Genomic DNA, 19567 nt, shown 5'->3' with positions numbered 1-19567 from the left:
TGGGGCAAGGATTACGTGTTGATACTCTTGGTGGACGAGGATACTCTCCCATGTGCTACCAGATCTCCATCTGGTCAAGCAAAGGGATAAAAAAAAACCCAGGGAGCTACCAGGTAGATGCTTTGATAGCCAGAGATGGCTTGCAGAGCATTTGGGGGGGGGCATTGGCGTCGCTGCACAGGGACGCTGTGAAGCTGCTTTGCGGCAGTATTTGATGGGTAACGTAAGGCTGTTTTTAATTGAATTAATTTGCATCCTTCTCAGTTCATTCTTTTCCACCTCCGCCCCCCCCCCTTTTTCCTTTCCCCCTCCTGCTTGTTTGTGGAAATCTTTCATGTAGGCTAAGCCGCTGTGCAAATCCGTCGCAATCTGGTGGTGAAAAAGATATATGCCCTACGTCTGTCAGAACAAAAGGGGAGGGCATGGGCGCTGAGCTCCCTACAGAAACGTTTGTTTGTTCCGATGTGAGGGTTTTTTTTTTTTATGGTTCTCGTGTTGGCTTTTCGCTTCCTTTGGGAAAGATAGCAGCAAAACAGGGGGACTGGAAAATTCCAGTTAAATGGAGGGTGATAAACAAACAGAGAACACAGCAAATGTATATTTTCCTCCACTTGGCTCACTGATGTTTAGTGAGCTCGCTGATTGGTTGGACTTAATGGTGCAAGATAAGCGCCTCCCTGATTGTTAGTACTAAATGTTTTACACTCTTGTTTTGATCCCCCCCACACACACACTGCCCGCCCCCCATGACATATGGTTCTCATTTTCCAGAGGGGAAACTGAGGGGCTGAGAGTAAAAGCCAACAGTACGCCCGTGATTGAAGGGATGATTCAGGCATCCCATTATTCGCCTGAACAGCAGCTGCAAGGATAACGCACAAATTGCTTGCCATGGTCGATTTTGTGTGGGCTAGGGGTTAATTTCAGGATACAGATCTGTCTGTGGGTGAGATCCGTGCGTCGTCACTTGCACATTAATGTTGTTAGTGGGTGAGCAGATGCCCTGGGCTCATTGGGCATCCGTTGTGCTATTCCTACTAAGAGTACCTGAAAAGGATTTGAAGTCGACTGTCCCTGATACAAATCCTTTCTATCCACTGCCACTTCGAACTGCTATATACGTGACAGGGTATCCCAATAGTAGCAACACGTGGTTGCAATCCCGTCATAAGCTGGTGACGATACCGCTTTTATCGTGCGCCTTCTTACGGGCAGGTCTTTCCGAGGTAGCTTCTGCCTTCCTGCTGTGTTACAGTTCACCTTCCTCTGCGTATTGAAACCTAAAGTGCTTCTTACAAGGTGATAGATCTCGCTGCTAACTCACCCGTGACTTGCTCTTCTTACCAGACATGCTCATAACAGGATCGGCGTTCAGCGAGGAGGCGGGAGAGGCATCCAGGCGGCTGTCCTAAAAGCAAGTTGAGATGCGGTCGTCAAAAAGTTCAGTCGCGTCAAACGGAACAGCTTCACTGCCTTTAGGATCGTGGCGTGTAAAATCAGGGCTGGAGCTCTCCGGATGTTTTGGCTTAACAATTCCCATCAGCTCTAACTAATGGTGGGGGTGGGGGATGATGGGTGTTGCAGGTGAAAACATCTGGAGGAAGCTGCCCACACACACCCTGGCGTAAAACCTCTTTATTTAGCATGTATAACAACAAAACAAAACCCACCATGTTTTAAATCAATGGCTTTGCAAATATGATCTCGCTCTTAACAGCATGACCAAAGAATTTAGCAGATTATTATTATTATTATTATTATTATTATTATTATTATTATTATTTGGTCCCAAGTCAGCTACAAGGGTGTCATCTTGGGCCGACGCATGGCAGTGAACTTTTGTCTCTAGGATGGAGTCCCGGGCAGGAGCAGGGGTGGATTTCCAGCGTGCAATGGATGGTGGAAAAGAAAGGATTCCATTTTAAGTGGAAACTCCATCCTCATCTCTCAGTGGTCTACCCTTGAGTAATGGAAACCTGGGGTACTCCTTAATTATAGCTCTCTGCTTTCCAAAGGGTCATCCCCCCACCCATTTTGCTCTGATGGGGGATTTGTTCACTTCCTGATCCATCTATAAAATTAAGATTCTGATGATAATATATACATTATATACAAAGCAGTATCTTGTGAAATGTAATTTTTATGTACATAGTATTTAATTTAAAAATAATATATTTGGTGCTTTCTTTATTTCCTCATCAGAGCCCTCCGAGAACACTTTGTGTGTGTGTTGCAATCTTGAATGATTATACTCTTTCTTCTGTATCTGTTGCAAACTGTTATTTAAAGGAAAATAATATGTTCTTAGGCATGTGTCATGAAGGAAACCTTGACCTCAAGCTACGTCTGGCAGGAAATTGTACTTCTCTATTTCTCGAAACACTCGTCATGTTTCTAGACCTCATCGTTCCAGAGAGAAGGGTGGAAGGTATGCCAGTGTAGTATAACCGGCAGGGTGTTAGACTTGAATGCCAGATTGTTTAGAAATAATCATAAAAACAGGCTTGATCCCAGAAGTTGTTTTGGTTTCGATAGCTTTTCAACCCTTATTTGTGACTGTGTTTACCTGCAAGGAGATAAGACCATAAATAACTGAGGGTGGTGAAAAAATGCAGCGTGTTTTATGGTTAGTGAGAATTCTCGTTGGAATCTGTGGAACCAAGGTTTCGTTTTAAAGTGTATTAACTTCAGGGACATGGCTCATTCACATTTTTGAAAGCAAGGAAGTTCCTAATATTGGGACTTCAGTGTACATAGGCTACTCCTGATGCAGCAATCCCCTTTAATGGTTTAGCCTCTACTGCTAACTTGCATGATATTATTGCAAACCGTGTGCCTTTGTCGTCTTTAAAATCCCTATATTTTGGAGCATTCATTAAGTTTCTAGCCCTCATTGTTCCAGAGAGGTTTGCCAGGTATGCCAGTACAGTATCACAGACAGGATGTTGGACTTGAATCAGAGAGACATGTGTTCAAATCCCATACTTCCTTAATGCTGCTTGCTGAGTGTCCTTGGGCGAATGCACTCACTTTCAGCCAAACCTACCTCACAGGGTTATTGTGAGGGGGAAATGGGAATAAACCCTGAGCTCCTTGGAGCGTGGCCAGATAACAAGAAGCGATCAAAAGAATACGCTCAAGGATCTAAGAATATGCTCAAGGCACAACCAACACCCATCTTTTCATTGTAGGGAGGAAGATACAAATTTCCTCCCTACAATTAACATCAATGGGAGCGTGACTTCAGATAGGATGCGAATTATACTCTATAAACGTCTTTTTAAAATAATTTGTCATGGTTTGAGCATTAGGAGGTAGGCAGTGAACAGGTGCCAGGTTATTCTTGGTAGCAGGAAACTTGGCTTTCCCTACATGAAGGAAGATTTCTTCTGCTTTTGAAACTGTGGATTTAAACACCACTGGGATCTGTGCTTTTCCCAGCCTTTGGCTGATAATGGCTGAAAGTCTCCAGGACTTAACAGGGATCATCAGCTTTCTTAAAGTAGATTCCCGTGCCATTAAATGGCCACTTCTTGGTCTGAGAACTGCCCCAGACCCGGTCCAGGGTTTTCAGTGAGCTATGGGATACCACTGCGAGACTAATCTGGAGTACGTACACTGAGCAACACCTCATCTGCAGTAGAATTGCAGCCTAGGCAACAACCCAGGTCACCATTATCTTCATGACGGAGACCCTCCCTGGAATGGCTCTTGAAAGACGCCACTGTCTTTCCCCCTTCTGGGATTGCGGGCTGATGATGGCAGCCCTCTCTTATCTCAGGTGGGCTTTTGAAAGCCCCCTCAGTTAGGCCTGAAACTCTGGCCCAGTACTGCCCCCGTTTTCCATCCTTCTCGGGTCAAGATTTTTCTCGCACATTGCGTCAAGAGGCTGGCAATGTTGCCGATAACTCCAACCTGGTTGCAGGCCTAGGAAAAGCTGGTTTTCCTGCAATGGGAGGAACGACAGTTCCAATATGAGGCCCAGTTCATAGGGGTGTGTTTGTGTGTAGAGCAAGGATGGGCCTACAATTTTGGCCTGCAATTCCTGTCAGATCTAGCCTGCAGAGCCAAGGGTGTGTGAAATGAAGGCATTTGTAGGCCGAAACACCTGGAGGACCATATATTGCTTGAGAAATGGGATCATGCCCATTGAACTGGCCTGCCTACAGTCACCCCAGATTGGTAGGCCATAGATACCAATGGCAAGCCTCATACTTGTAGGCCCAAATCGTGCGGCCCACATTTCATGCAAATTAATGTCAGGACTGTTCAAGCCCTTGTGGGCTAGATTTCTACAGCTTAGGCGTTCTATCAATTTCCCATCCAACACATGTGGCACCCAACTGGTGGACCGGCTGCCCCCAGTGAAATTCAGCTCCCTCTATTGGGCATAGCTTCTACCCATAGGGCCAAAACTGCCCTAAACAAGCCAATTTCTTATCTTTTGGGGTTGATGTGTTGGGATTTATGGGACCCTTTCGTTATTTAATTCCTCCCCAGTCATTTTCCTTGTGAGTTTCAGCACACAGTGCGCGGCAATGCTTTCATTTACACTTTAACCAAGCTGTCGATTTTTTGCCTCAAGCACCACCCAAAGTTCTTGACCCGCCTCTGTCTCCATGGGTAGTGGTTCCCCCCCAACCAGGCCAAAGAATCGATTTAGCTCTTTGCCATGGGGATTGCTTTAATGCTCACGATGGTTGTCCTTCACCCCGCGTGCGTGAAGAAAGCTGGTAAGTAGCACATGGCTCTCTTATCACCGTGACTTCCATAATCTCTGTGGTCTTTTACGTGGTGGCCATCTAGGGCAAATATTTGGTAGCGGGCTTTTGAAATGGGATTTCGACTTGCGGACAGCATAGCAAGACGAGAAACTTGACCGCACGGCTGATCCCTGTATCTCTTACTGGCACAATGCGCTCTCCGCACCGATTTAGCCGTGCGTGTCTGTAACGCATTCGGTTCTGAATTGCAAAACCTGAATTTCAAATTGCAAAGCCTTCCCCCCCCGCCCCCTAGATTCTGATTAAGCGTTTACATTTCTGGCAAATGATGGCCTCTGTTGCTGTGTTTCCCTATTCTTTTTTTCTTTTCCACACTTCCCGTTTTTCTGTAAATCTCCAAGTGGACCAACCGCACAAGCTATTAGATTGCGTTTTGCTGAACCTTTTGCAGTTTTGATAAATATGGCCCACTGTTCCGCCTCCACCACCCCCCATTCCCCCCCCCCAAATCGCACTTTCTGGTGCGCGCACATTTTAAAAGACAAAAGAAATAGGGGCGACGTTTTCAAAATGAAATCTGTTGTTTCTTGTGATCACATAGATATTTTTTTTTCTGCGTGTGTGTGTGTGTTTTCTTTTCTGAGATAATTATGTAATAAATATACATTTCATAGCATCATTTCATTGATGAGGAAAAATCCAATTTCTCTCCCCCCTCCCTTCTTCTTAAATCTTGGCAGAAGAAATGTACTAATGGGTAACTGAAGAAAATGGTTTTCTTTGCCGAAAGAAGCCCGGAGAATGAATAATATTGGAATAATTATGTACTGACTTTCAGGAATCCACCTTTAAATTATTATTATTTTAACATGGAGCTGGAAACTGTCATGAAGAAGGAGAAAACAAATGGTTTTTAACTTTAATTTTTTAAAAAAAATTTAAAAAGCCTGCACGCTTAAATGCAAGCAGAATACCATTATGGGTAATTTACATTGGGCGCTGTAACGCTTTCCCTAAATGAAGAGACTATATTTCTGATACCAGCCTATCATGTTGACGCCCTTGTGTTTACAAAACTGTGTATTTCTTGGTTTTATTTTTTTTGTATTTTATTTTGGGGGGGTCGTTCTGTTTTGGGCATACTCTTCAGGTCGTTTTGCTTCAGTAATAAATGTTAAATGTGCTACCTCCAGTATCCGAGGCAGTAAGCCTGTGTGCACCAGTTGCTGGGGAACATGGGTGGGAGGGTGCTGTTGCACCATGTCCTGCCTTGTTGGTCCCTGGCCGATGGCTGGTTAGCCACTGTGTGAACAGAGTTCTGGTCTAGATTGGACCCTCGGTCTGATCCAGCATGGCACTTCTTACGTTCTTACGTTAATTAATTGTTTGGGGTTTTATTTCCGAATTTGTCTTCACCTCGTCATGTGTTTGTACCTTGTACATAGTACTTCAGTATTAGAAGGAAAGAAGCATTGTTTGTCCTATTTACGATATGTGTTGGTGCTCATTTGAAAGAAAAATAAAAGTTTTCAAATATATTAAAAAACCGCAAGCCTGTGGTGATGTTTTTCTTCTTTCCACACCTGTCTTTTTTCCCTACGAACATAGGTTTCTGCTCTGCTCCTACTAATGCAATCAGTAAAATAAATGTATTCTTCCCTATACACACAACCAGAAGTAATAACATAATCTCCTGGAAGGCATATTTAAGAGCCTGGCTATTGTGATTTCAGCAGCAACTTTATCTATGAACAAGACCATCTGCTAAAGTTATCTCCATTGTGCTAAAGGCACAAGCCTTTTGATGGTCAGTTGGCAATCTTACTTGCTCCTCTTACGAAGTTTGAAGCGGCTGACAGCACTGCTATACCAGATTTTTTTTTTATTGACGGGCGTTCTTTTATCAGACGAGCTTTTTGTTCAACTCATCTGCTCTGTAGTTTTTTGTGTGTTTCCATGACAGCAGGATGCAAAGTGCACTAGGCCGCCACGCTGTTTCCATGGTGACCGACGGTACCCTGGTACCGTGTTTTGCCCAGTCTAGCCTCAACTGTGGAGCCATAGGGAGAAGGATGGAGGATACCGCCGACGATGGGAATTGGACAAAAGCGAGGGGATCGTAACGGATGCGTTTTTGTTGTGGCTGGAATTCATGCATTCGCACAACCACGGCTTGTGGCATGTGCTCGTTCTGTAACCCATCCCCCCCTTGTAAGTTGTTGTGTTGGCTGAACGTGGTGAGGGTGGTTTGCTTATGTATTTCCACTACATTTCATTTCTATACCACTCAAGAGCCAAAGCTGTCTGAGCGGTTCACAAGAATTAAGACCACAAGATACAGCATAGAATATAAAATCTGGAAGCTTAAAACCACGATATAATTGACAAACCACAATATAAATGACAAACCACGCATAAACCCACAGGCTGTTTTGGGGTAGCGGTTGGATTGTTTACCACGCCAACAACCCACCCTCGCTGGGTTTGGACATCATGACAACCCGTGCCTGGCAAGGATAACTATGCTTGTGACTGGAAATTAAATGAATCATGCAAATCCAGTCAATATGATAGTGCAAACTGGGTCTAGTTGATCCTACCTTTTCCCCTCTGGTGTAAGTATGTGTGTCGGTGATCTGGATCTGGATCGTTCTGTGTGGGTTGGTGGTAACGGGGCTATACCTTCCTGCCTGTCTGTTTCTCAGAACACTCCTGCTTTCGATGGGAGGCTTGCTAAGTAATCCACAAAGCTTTTATTAAGCAACAAACGTCTCTTCTACCTGAAGAGAGTCTAACATCTTGGAAACGTCCCCTTAGGCAAAACAATGCAAACTAAGCCAGACAATTGTCCGTTCAAGAAGAATAGGAAGCCACTTCCCAAACGCCCGTAACTTCAGAGCGCCTGGTGCGGAGGCAGGTTCTAGTGTAATCAAACTGACTTTCTCACGCCTTCCTTCCACTCCGTGCGGTTGAGCTTCCAGCAGCCCTAGCATCACCTAGCTTGTCGGGACGCTCGCCTCCAGAAGATGGCTCACTTCCCACCCAGTGTGTAGGATTTGGCCTTGAGGAGATAAGCTCTGGAGAGGACTGACTCACAGCTAGGGTATCGCCCATGAGAGCTTCCTCCCCCACTGGTACAGGCTGGCTGGTGTCTGGTGCTGCGTCTTCTAGTTCTGAATCTGATTCTGATTGATTATCTGAAACATCTTCTCCCAAAACAGGGGCAGTAGGGTTAGGCATGACACATGGGCACAAATGGGAGACTTGCACCTTTGTCTCCTTAGTCCTAGTTGAACACTAACCACTACACCAGCCTACCCTAAACTGATGTCCTCTAGCTGTCTAGCACTAGGACTCCTATTATCCCTGCGTATTGGCCATGCTGGCAGGGAATGATGGTAACTGTAGTCCCAACGCATCTGGAAGGCACTAGCATGAGGAAAAGACTGCACCAGTTTTTTCAGTTTCTGCTTCCGGGTTAGGGTTTATCTACTCCTTCTTAAACTCCGCTTTTGAGTTATTGTAAACAATGGTTTGCACCATGGGGCGGGGAGGGTTGTGACGAGAGAGCAACTTTGCATATAACCCACCCACCCCGTCCTGTTCTATAGTGAATCCCCTTTCATTAACATCTTGGCCCACAAACGAGGCTAATAGCATTAACGTCTGCCTGGACGGGGTTTGACATCTGTCCCTCTTGTCACGGAACATTAAATCAAGTCGGGCTGCCCGCCAGGTCAAAAGGGTATTTGGTGGAGGAGGAGGAGGAGGCAGCCGGAGGAGGAGAGAAAAAAATTTTTGGGCCTACGTATGAAGCTGTTTTATTCTCAATAAATAAATGTTATTCTATCTAGCCCCATATCATCCACTGTGTCCCCTTTCCCTCAGCCCCCAATCATGACTTTTGTGCCATTTCCTTCCCACTTCTAAAAAGCCGAAATGCTTTTTTAGAGCTTCGGCTATTGGGCGATATAACAATGAAATAAATAAGGTTTAGATACTGGCAGCGAAGGCATTCAGCTAAAAGATGCTTAAATTTTTGGCCACACCTCCTTTTGCCTTTGCCCCGCCCACCACTGGCCTCCGAGGGCCGCTCCGAAACTAAATTCGGCCCTTGGGCTGTAAAAGCTTCCCTGCCCCTGATCTGCAAGCCGGCTAAGGGTCGTTTTCCTGCCTCCGGCTACATAGTCCTTTTTAACTGGAGTGGATTGAAGCTGAGACCTTCTTTGCACAACACATGTCCCTTCAAAACTTCCCAAGGCCTGGGTTTCTCCGTTTCGTCCAAGCCAGTCAGCTGGAATCCTCGGATGTGGAAAACAACTGGTCCAGGAGCCAGGAAGTAGCGAGGTCTTCATAAAATAAATGTTGTCCTCCCAAAAACACCCCCTATAAAAAAAATTCTGACTCTGTGAACACAATGCAACAGTCACTTTGGTTGAGCTCTCTCTCTCTCTCTCTCACCTCTTTTCTAGGCCTCTCTTTGTCCTCCTTTTAAATCAGGGGAAGGGATTTATTGGCTTCCGACTCCCATCAGCGTCAGCCAGCAGGGCCAATGGTTAGGGATACTAGGGTTCCATGCCCTCCCCACTCCTGTTTTAAATAAACCTTTTCCCTTTCGGAAAATGAGGTCCACTTTAAGACAGCCTACGGTTTACATCTCACGATGAATTGTTGCGGCAACATACGACAAGATCTGGGCAAAGAAGAAATTGGGAGAAGGCCAATGTGGCAGGCCGAGTCTCCTTTTCACCAGCGACTGGAGAGAGTAAGACCCCTAAATAGAAGAAAGACGTCTCAGGCAGTGCTGGATTTTGGAACATGCCAAGTAAGTCACGGTTTAGTGCCTCATATTATGAGTGGCCTCTAAATATATTTGAGATAACTAAGATGCGTTATTATTGAAATCGCTTTGGCTTTAAATATATTGGAAGGTCTGGTGTGACTTACAGCAGAGTTGCCTTATATAGAGGAAGCGTGGCAACGCAGCATTTAGCATCGGAGGCAATAAGCGCAGACTAAAGCCAGTTTAAAAGTAGTTCGAATCAACTTTATTGATCACATCTTCTGAGAAGGTTATCTAACACTGTTTAACTACAAGCACCCGCTAACCTTGGGCATTACGCTCTGCTGTAATGTAATACACTTTTTCTTTTTTATGGTATGGGGCCACTGAATCTTGACATGTCTTTATCCATGTCTTTATCCAGCCCTGGTCTCAGGGTGCTGAAATCGAGATTTTGTTTGTAAAAGGAAAAAGCCCAATGCGTTCTGGCGAATTTGTATTTTCAGGCCTTTCAGGGGGTTATAAAAGCGGCGGCAGAAATCCTGTGAATCAATATCTCCTGCTAAAATTGTGGGATGTTTCCCCGATTGCCAGGATACTGGAACCTTCTGCATGCGAAGTATGTGCTCTGTTGCTAAGCTATGCGCCTAGTTTGGAAGCCTTGCGTTTCTGAGCACATGGACGGCCACTGGAGTCTGGTCCGTCCCTCTGCGATATATTTAGGTTGCTTTGTGGACGCTCCAGCTTTCCTTCTGACAGTGACAGAATATTTTATAATGGAGACTGAAACACGGGAGTCTGGACTAATATTCCTAGGGCTATTTCTGGGCAAGATGTAGGCTTCGGGGTATAAATAGCACACTGGGCTATTCTTTTCCCAGGGCGGGCGGAGTGAGATTAAATGCCTGGCAGAAACCAGCTGCCTTAGAGAGGGCAGCTAGAGGGCAGCGAGCCTTGCTGTTCACAGTGCCAAAAGGTATCGACCCAAGGGTGTCTCCTTTAGGGCTGCCTGTTCCCTCTGCCCCCCAAGTCGTCTTGCACCAGGGTTGCCTTGCGTCCAGTTCTGGTCACCGCATCTTTAAAAAGGGTATTGTAGAGTTGGGAAAAGTGCCGAAAAGGGCAACTAAAATGATCCAGCATCTCCCCTACGAGGGAAGGTTACAACAGCTGGGACTGGTTAGCTTGAAGAAAAGGTGGGTCAGAGGAGACATGATAGAGGTGTACAAAATGATGCCTGGTGCGGAGAATGTGGAGAGGGAGACATTTTTTCTCCCTCTCCCATAATACTAGAACCCAACGGGGTCACATCCCCATGGCGCTGATAGGTGCGAGATTCAGGACGGATCAAAGGAAGGGCTTCTTCTCGCAGCGCAGAGCTAAACTATGGAACTCACGTCCACAAGACGAAGTGACGGCCGCCAATTTGGATGGCTTTAAAAAGGGTTCCTGGAAGAGAAGGTTAACAATGGCTACGAGTCCTGATGGCTATATGCTACCTCCAGTATAAGAAGCAGTGTGCTGGGGAACTCAAGGCACCTTACGTAGTCTTCCTCCTCTCCATGTTATCCTCACAACACCCCTGTGAGGTAGGTTGGACTGAAAGTCTGATGGTCACCCAAAGTCACCCAGTGAGCTTCATGGCTGGATCTCTCGAGTCCCAGTCCAGTACTCTAACCACTACACCACACTGGCCACGAGGACGTTTAATTGGCATAGTAAAGCTAGAGACACTATATTGTTGCCAATTACTGCACTTGTGAATGGTTGTTACATTTATCCCTGGCTTAGAGAAATCACAGTCTGTACCTCCTACATTCCACGTCCTTTGGGTTCCACCGTTTGCATCCGATGAAGTGGGCTCCAGTCCACACACACAAGCTTACGCCCACAGTAAATCTTTCAGGGGCCACAACTCTCTTAGTTCAGCAAGAGGCGTTTTGTTCGTCCGTGAAATCTCCTTTCCAAGAGCTGGGGGTGACCCAGTTGCAGGCAGTGCGCGATTTCAGATCCGGGGTGGTGGTGGTGTCATTTCCCAAAAGGCTTTGCACCAGCTGTTAGCACATTGTGAACCCTTCACAGATCTGTACATATTTCCCTTAGATCCTGTTACAAATCCTGGTTATCAAGATGCCCTACAGTGCAATCCTATACATGTCTGCTCAAGCCCACATAAATTCAATGAGATCTCAGGGGGGCTTCCAGGTGAGAGTTTCTTGTGCTATTTCCATGGTCCATGCCTCATTTGTGGAATTGTACGGGGGCGTTCTAGATCAAGAATTCCCAATGTGGCAGCCCTGGGTGGCATAGTGCCTAAGGGTGCCTCAAATACCGCCCTCACTTTTCATTCCCTGCAAAACATCAGCCCGCATGGGGCCCCTTGCTATATTTTACAGAATGAAATATAAAACGTGGGAGCTTAAGACTACCGTATCAAAGTGCAACCAGAATAAAACCAAGCAGTGATGCAGAGATTTAAAACAGCAGAGCAAGGAGGGTAGGATGCGAAAAGGTTAAAATACTTGGGGAGGAAAACAGTCTTCAATTGGTGTCGGAAGGAGTACAATGTAGACGCCAGGCGACTTCTCTACAGAGTTAATTCCACAGCTGGGGTGCCACAGCAGAGAAGGCCCTCCTCCTGGTAGCCACCTGTCTTACTTTGGCAGGGGCTCACGGAGAAGGAGCCCTGCAGATGGTCTTAAAATTCGAGCAGGTAAGTATTACAGTTAAGCCAAGTAAAAGTTTTTAGGGATTGTAACACCTGAGTATCTTAAGAAGTATTAGTCAGCCTGTTGGTTTTTTTTTTTAATATTATCGTTGGTCTTTTCTGATTTGTCTTTTCTGAAAAAGAGACACAGACTTGTAGAGCAAGGTGACGCCATGCAGCTGCTGTGCCCAGTCATCGCAAAAAAGAACCGTTGTGTTCAGGGCGAGCTGTGAAGAAGCCAAACGCAGCAGGCGCCGGAATCACCTGGGAGACGGGAGCAGGTGAACGGCCTCTGGGGATGCAAGATGTTTCTTTTGGGAGCGGAGTGACGAGGTGAACAGATGGAGAAAGAAAATTCGGGTGGTGATTTCGCTCGGTCTGAGCAGATGTCATTTTGTCTAACAATGAGTCTCGTGCCGGTTGATGCTTTTGCCTTTTTTGAGTTACTGGTGCATAAAGTGAACTCTGGAGAGACGTTCAGATTGAAGAGAGACTGGAGAGACGTTCAGATCCGGGGGCAGAGGAGACACCACAAACTAGGGACCCGCTGTTCTGTCTGTACGGCACAAATGGATCCCATATTATTTCTGCGTTCAGTATCAGCTTGTGTGTACAACTCTATAGGGCGAGTTGACATAGAAACCACGGACGACAGGGCTCCTTTACCTTTACAAGGGGGAATTTTAGTACATGCCGCTTCTCCTGTCAGTGTTTGAGATAGGGAGAAAAGTTGCACATGCTAGAGCTCTTTCTTCTATGAAAGGCACGTTACTATTGTTTTCCTTTGTCTCATAATAGTTATTTAGGGGATAGGAAGGACAGTAGGTATATCTAACTAATAATTCTCAGTGCCCTTGAAAAATTACAGTTCCCATAATTCTTTGTGGGGTAATGATGGCTGAAGCGGTTTACATGACAGGGTTGCCAGATGAACCAGGAAAACGGTCTGTCCTGTGCTTTTCCTAAAGGCACAGCTACAGTCACCAATTTAAAAGTTGCCAACCCTGCAAACAGTCATATAGTAACTTTAGGGCAGCTTTGTCACCCCTCCCGCTGGGACAGAAAGAGTGTTGGTGAAGGGCAGGCAGCAATCCAACAGGGGGAGAGAGAAAGCAGCGATGGAGGGGGGAAACTGACCCTTTTAGAATCAAGCCTCTCTGTTTGCACAGCTGTTCAAAAGCATAGATCCTCTGCTGCCTTTTTGGGCAAGGAAACAATTAACTTTGCTACCCTCTACGGAGACAAAACACAGTCTCAAATTGTCAAGCGTTATTGCTGCATTTTAGGTTTAAGTGCCACGATGCTTTGCTCTTGCTGTTACAGCGTTATTACAGAATAACTCTAAAAGAAAGTTCTGGTTTTGCTGAGATTTTGCTTGCCAAAATTTCTCTCTCTCTCTCTCTCTCCCCCACCCCCTCATCAAGGCAAAGCTTGCGTCTACATACAAAGGGCAATTTATTGCAATGGCTTAACCGATGGAAAATGAATACACCCTTTTACCGTCTCTATTCACAGTCTTGAACCCATGACAAAAATAACACAATCGTATAGGAGTCTGTGCATTTCAACAGAGTTCTGTGTTTTCCCGTGAGAGCTAAACTGATATTTTCTTTTCCATTGGGGTGAGGTGGAAAGGAAAAACCTCCCCATAATTGTGCTTATTATTATTATTATTATTATTATTATTATTATTATTATTATTATTATTATTGCTTTGAAAGTTTAAACAAAAAGGCAATAGCTTATCGCTCAGGGAACAGAGTTTGGGATTTATGGAGAGGAAAGCTGGATATGACATGGGCTAGATGATATTATTATTATTATTATTATTATTATTATTATTATTATTATTATTATTATTATTATTTACAATATTTATATACCACTCAACTATCTAACACAGATTCCAGAGTGGTGAACACAGGTATAAACAGTAAAAGAAAGAAGATTAAAAAAGCAAATTAAAATTGTTCAATTTAAAACAAAGGACCAATAAAAACAGTGGCTGGTCACTTGAGGAAGGCTTCTCAAAACAGAGTTGGTTTTAGAAGGCGCTGGAAGCAGCCTAGTGTTGGTGCTTGCCTGACCTCTAGGGGCAGAGTTCCACAGAGAGGGGGCCACCACACTAAAGGCTCTTCTCCCGGTGGATTCCAGTAGGGCCACAGGGCCACGTGGAACCACCAGGAGCATACCCTCCGACGACCTCAGTGATCGGGCAGGTTGGAAAGGAAGAAGGCACTCTCTCAGGTATCCTGGTCCCAAGTTGTTTAAGGCTTTGTAGTTCTTTCAGAACCTATTGATTATTGGGCCAGGTTTAAGGTTTTGATACTAATCAAAACCTTAAACCTGGCCTGGTAGCCAATAGGGGCTGAAAGAACTAATTCTTTTGTAGAATAAGAGCCTCAGAGGGAACTTTGGCAAGAGTACTAACAGGATGAGGACCTGGATGCTTTGCTAGATGCTTAAAAGATTCAGCAACCAGGCCCAAGGACACCAGTCTGCATTAAATCTCCATATACTACTTTATATCGATATATGCACATTCAGAAATCATTACTAGGATTGCTTTAAATTTGATGGTGGGGGGGCGGACAAAGTCTGCCAATAATTTCTCACTTAAGTTGTCTCAAATAAAATAAATTCTTCAGTTAATTTGCACCCTGAGCCAGAACATTTCAGAAAGGGACAGGAGCTAGGACAACACATGGTCAGTTGGCAACCCTCAAAAGACAATTCTTGCTGCCCTGAACAATTTCAGGTAGCATTACAGGAAGAGCCCTTCTTTCCCCCAATGCACTGGTGTATTTTATTTTGTTTTATTTATTACATTTCTATACCGCCCAACAGACAAAGCTCTCTGGGCAGTTTGCAAAAAAACAAAACCCACAAATTACAGCATAAAATGCAATATAAAATATAATGGCTTCAAACTGCAATATAAAAGTGCAGCCAGAGTAAAGCCTAGCAGCAGTGCAGAGATTTAAAATGCAATCGCAGTTTTAAAACAGCAGAACTGAAGACTGGAATGCGGAAATGCTATAAATGCTTGGGAAAATAAAAACGTTTTTACCGGGCACTGGGAAGAGATATTTTGTAATATCGGGGCGGGTGGTGGTGGATGCTATTAAGAAACAACACTTTTATCTGTATATTTCCCAGCCTGAATTCTGTTCCTTGGGAAGACCAACATAAATTCTTATAACATCCTGGGATGGCTGCTTGTTACCCTTCCTTCAATGGATGTTTGCTCCGGAGGCCGCCCACTCTGAGAGGCTGGGTGTGTGAACCACCCATAGTTTCCATGCATGCCTTTATCCATTCCCATATTTATTTGCCACCTCTCAAGACAAAGCTCTCCCAAGCTGGCTCACGTAAAATAATTAAAATCACGAAACAATGATTTGAAACATGTCTAGAAACCATTCCGAGTGACAGAACTCAAAAACAGCAGCAGTTTCACACAATCAAAAGCCCAGCAGAACCACATCTTCATAGAGATGGAGCCATACGTACATCCCTTGGAAGTCCACATATAAGGAGGCCATCAACAAAAAGGCTCTGTCCCCGCTGGGCCTGCTACTCATTGCAAATTGAAACGCTGTTGTTCCTCCACCCTCTTTACCAGGTAAGTCTGCCAGGGGAACTCCTCAGATTGCATTTAGCCAAGGGCAACTGCGAACATGGAGCTGGCTGGCTTTCTCAATCACGCTGATACACAATAAAGAGAGAGGACTAAGAAATCGGGTTTTGATGCCCCAGCCCAGTCCCACCTAGAATAATGAGACTCACATGAGTTATTTCAGGTATGGGGAAGCTCTTTCATTCTGAGGATTGCATTCAACTTTCGAGAAGCTCTTAGGGGCCACAATCCCATCATGGGGGGGCCCAAGGCGAAAAGGGTGTGCCCAAAATATGCCAGCCTATTTTAACTTGATGCTCCTGCTGCCAGTAATGAAACCTTAGACGACACCATTCGACCTTTTAGAATGGGGTGTGTGGACTGCAAAGAGCTGAGAAAACCATTCAATGTTAGTGGTTGGGGAAAGAGGGCGGGACTAAGGGAAAGGGGCGGGACCAAGGGAAGGAGGCATGGCCATGTGGAGGAACCTGTCGTGTTTCTCAGAAAGCTCCTGCTTTCAATGGGAGACAAATGATGAGGCCTGCTAGGTAATCCACCAAGCTTTTATTAAGCAGCAAGCATCTCTACTACCTGAAGAGAGTCTAATCTCTTGGAAACTTCCCCCTAGGCAAAACTATGCAAACTAAGCGAGACAATTGTCCGACCAAGGAGAACAGGAAGCCCCTTCCCAAACGCCCATAACTTCAGAGAGCCTGGTGTGGAGCCAGGTTCTGGCGCAATCCGAGTCGGACCGGCTTTCTCATGCCTTCCTTCCGCTCCGTGCGTTTTAGCTTCCGGCGAACCCTAGCTTCAGCTAGTTTGTCAGGGCTTTCTCCTCCGGAAGAAAGCTCACCCCACTCTGTGTGTAGGATTTGGCCTTGAGGAGATAAGCTCTGGAGAGGGCTGACTCCCAGCTGGGGAATCGCCCGTGAGAGCTTCCTCCCCCACTGGTACAGGCTGGCTGGTGTCTGGTGCTGCCTCCTCTAAGTCCGAATCTGATTCTGATTGATTACCTGAAACACCTTTTCCCAAAACAGGGGCAGTAGGGTTAGACATGACAGAACCCATCCTCCAAGGAATATGGCTGCCATGTTTTTGTGGCGGTGGACAGTTCCCTCAGCCCACCACACCTTGGAAGTTGGGTTGACTTTGGGGCACTGTCAAAAACAAAGATAGCGGAGCTGTTCATGTTTCTGAGTGAATGGCAGTGAATCTTTGGGCGTTTTCCTTCAGTATACCATCCAAAAAAAGGAAAATTTAAGCAGAACATTCTGGGAAGGCCCATGAAGTATTGTTTAAGGGGACAAGGCCCACAGCTCGCCTGTCTCAGAGACACCCCGAAGCGAGAAAGTCACAGACTTGTTTTCAACGGTGTATTATCTCTTTTCAAGCCCTCATCCAAACCGCTTCGGTTCCCCTGGGATCATCCCGCCTGTGCGGGCTTGTTCTGTTTCGCCTGAACCGAGTCTCTTCCTGTTCCAGGAGGGGGAAAAGGCGAATTCCACTACCTTTATGCAACTTTGAGTGGAAGCGTTACAGCTCTCCCCGGCATGGTAAAAGCCCGCAGGCTTTCAAGCCAAGGTTTTCTGAAGAATGATGTCATTATATCTATTGCACAAGCAGGATATGACCTGAAAGGTTTCAGAAAAGAAAGAGAGAGAGACAGAAAGAGAGGCAGTGCTGGAAGTTGGAGGCAAGAGAGGAACAGAGCAGTTGCTTTCAAGAGTTGAATTAGCAGAAGCACAGAACTCAGTGGGGGGGGGGTCCACTGGGCTTGTTTATTGCCCCCACCTCTGCATTTCCGTAGGGTAGCCTAGACAAAAAAGAAAAATGCTGGGAGTTGTAGGACTTTTGACTATCTAAACATGCATAGGGTTGCACCCTAAACAGGAGCAAGGCAAACCGAGGTTCTAAGTGGAGTCCGGAAAATCCGGGTGAGATCAGCATCCCTAGTTCTGGTTTAGCCTAGTTTCCGGAACGCCCTGCCACTTCCTCTGGCCCCGCCTCCTTTCCCCACACCCGATTGTTTGGTGGCTTCCTAGCTTTTGCACAGTCCCCACGCCGCAATTCTAAAAACTTGAAATGCCTCTCCTACGGTTGAATTACCGGCGGTGGCCGCGTTCGGACAATCATAGAGCTAACCTTTGTGCCTAGTCCGGAAACTTCAGCTGGTTCAAAATATGGCAGCCAGGTTGGTCACTGGTACATCTAGGGGTGACCACATTACACCAGTCCTAAAATCTCTTCGCTGGCTGCCAATTTGTTTCTGGGCGAAGTATAAAGTGTTGGTTATCACCTTTAAAGCCCTACATGGTTTGGGTCCAGGCTACTTGCGGGATCGCCTTCTCCCGTACAATCCGCCCCGCACACTCAGGTCCTCTGGGGAGAATCTACTTCAGTCAACCAAAACTAGGCTGACGGGTATTACCCAGAGGACCTTCTCTTCTGCTGCTCCCAGACTGTGGAATGGCCTGCCGGAGGAGGCTTATCCAGTAGAATTTTAGGATACCTTTAATATGCTTTTAGGATGTTTTTAACAGTGTATGCTATGTTTTTAATCAGTATTTTATGCTTCTTCTTGTTCCTAAGCCTCCATTTGTTCTGACTCTATACTGTTAGCTTCACCCTACCCGGTGCCTGTTTACACTTCCCTGTGCCTGTTTGCATTCTCTTTCCCTCCTTATTGTTTACTACAACTTTATTAGAATGTAAGCCTATGCGGCAGGGTCTTGCTATTTACTGTGTAATCTGTACAGCACCATGTACATTGATGGTGCTATATAAATAAATAAATAATAATAATAATAATAATACATTCAATCGGAGAGGCGAGTAAGAAATAAATTATTATTATCATCACCGCGAGGGAAGTTCCGCCCCAACATGACTGCCCCTTTTGCCCCCCACCCCCACTTCTGGAATGTGCCCCCCCCACCCCGGGAACTTCTCCGAAATGGAATCCTGGCCTAAAAGAGCTGCTGCGGCCCTCGCCCTAGCGAATGACTGCTAAAATAGCTTTTAGCCACAACAGAACCCTTGCAAGGGAATACTGAACAAACGCAGTGGGTAGAATCCAACTCAAGCCTGATTTAGAGTAGACCCATGGAAGTGAATGGGACTTCAGTTAGTCGCACCTAACTTAAAACCCGTTCATTTCAATGGGTCTTTCAGTGCTTAGGGTCGTGCTGTAAATTTCGATTGTAGATGCACTCTCTAGAAAGCGTACACCTGTGTGTGTGTGCGCACGCCTTGGTTAGCCATTCCATAACATGTTTCCTATACATGTTTAAACAGACAAAAGTCCTACAACTCTCAGCATGGGAGTTGAAGGACTTTTGTCTGTCTAAACATGCCTAGGATTGTACCCTTGGTCATAGCCTGAACCTAAATTAGCAAACAGCAAATCAAGCTCACAATATTTCTCCTGTTGTTTATTTTTTGTAACCAGAATGACATGTGTCTACGATTCTTGAGCAGCAATAACCCTTTAAAAAAAAACCAACTCCTAATTTCTCCAATGAATTTGCTTTGCAAAATCCAAATCTAATGAGATATGTCAATTTTGACATTGCTGTGACAGTTCGGACTTTATCTAACCGTACGTTGCGTGACAGGGTATTATATTTCTACTCCCTCGCTCTTTTGCGTTAGAGGCATTTTTTAAATATTATTGTTGTTATGAAGGTTACTCAGATGAGAAACAAATTTTCTACCTACTGTTTTCTACCTACATTGCC

This window comes from Elgaria multicarinata, chromosome 22 (assembly GCF_023053635.1).
Source record: "Elgaria multicarinata webbii isolate HBS135686 ecotype San Diego chromosome 22, rElgMul1.1.pri, whole genome shotgun sequence".
Lineage (NCBI taxonomy): Eukaryota > Metazoa > Chordata > Lepidosauria > Squamata > Anguidae > Elgaria > Elgaria multicarinata.
This window is presented reverse-complemented; position numbering follows the sequence as displayed.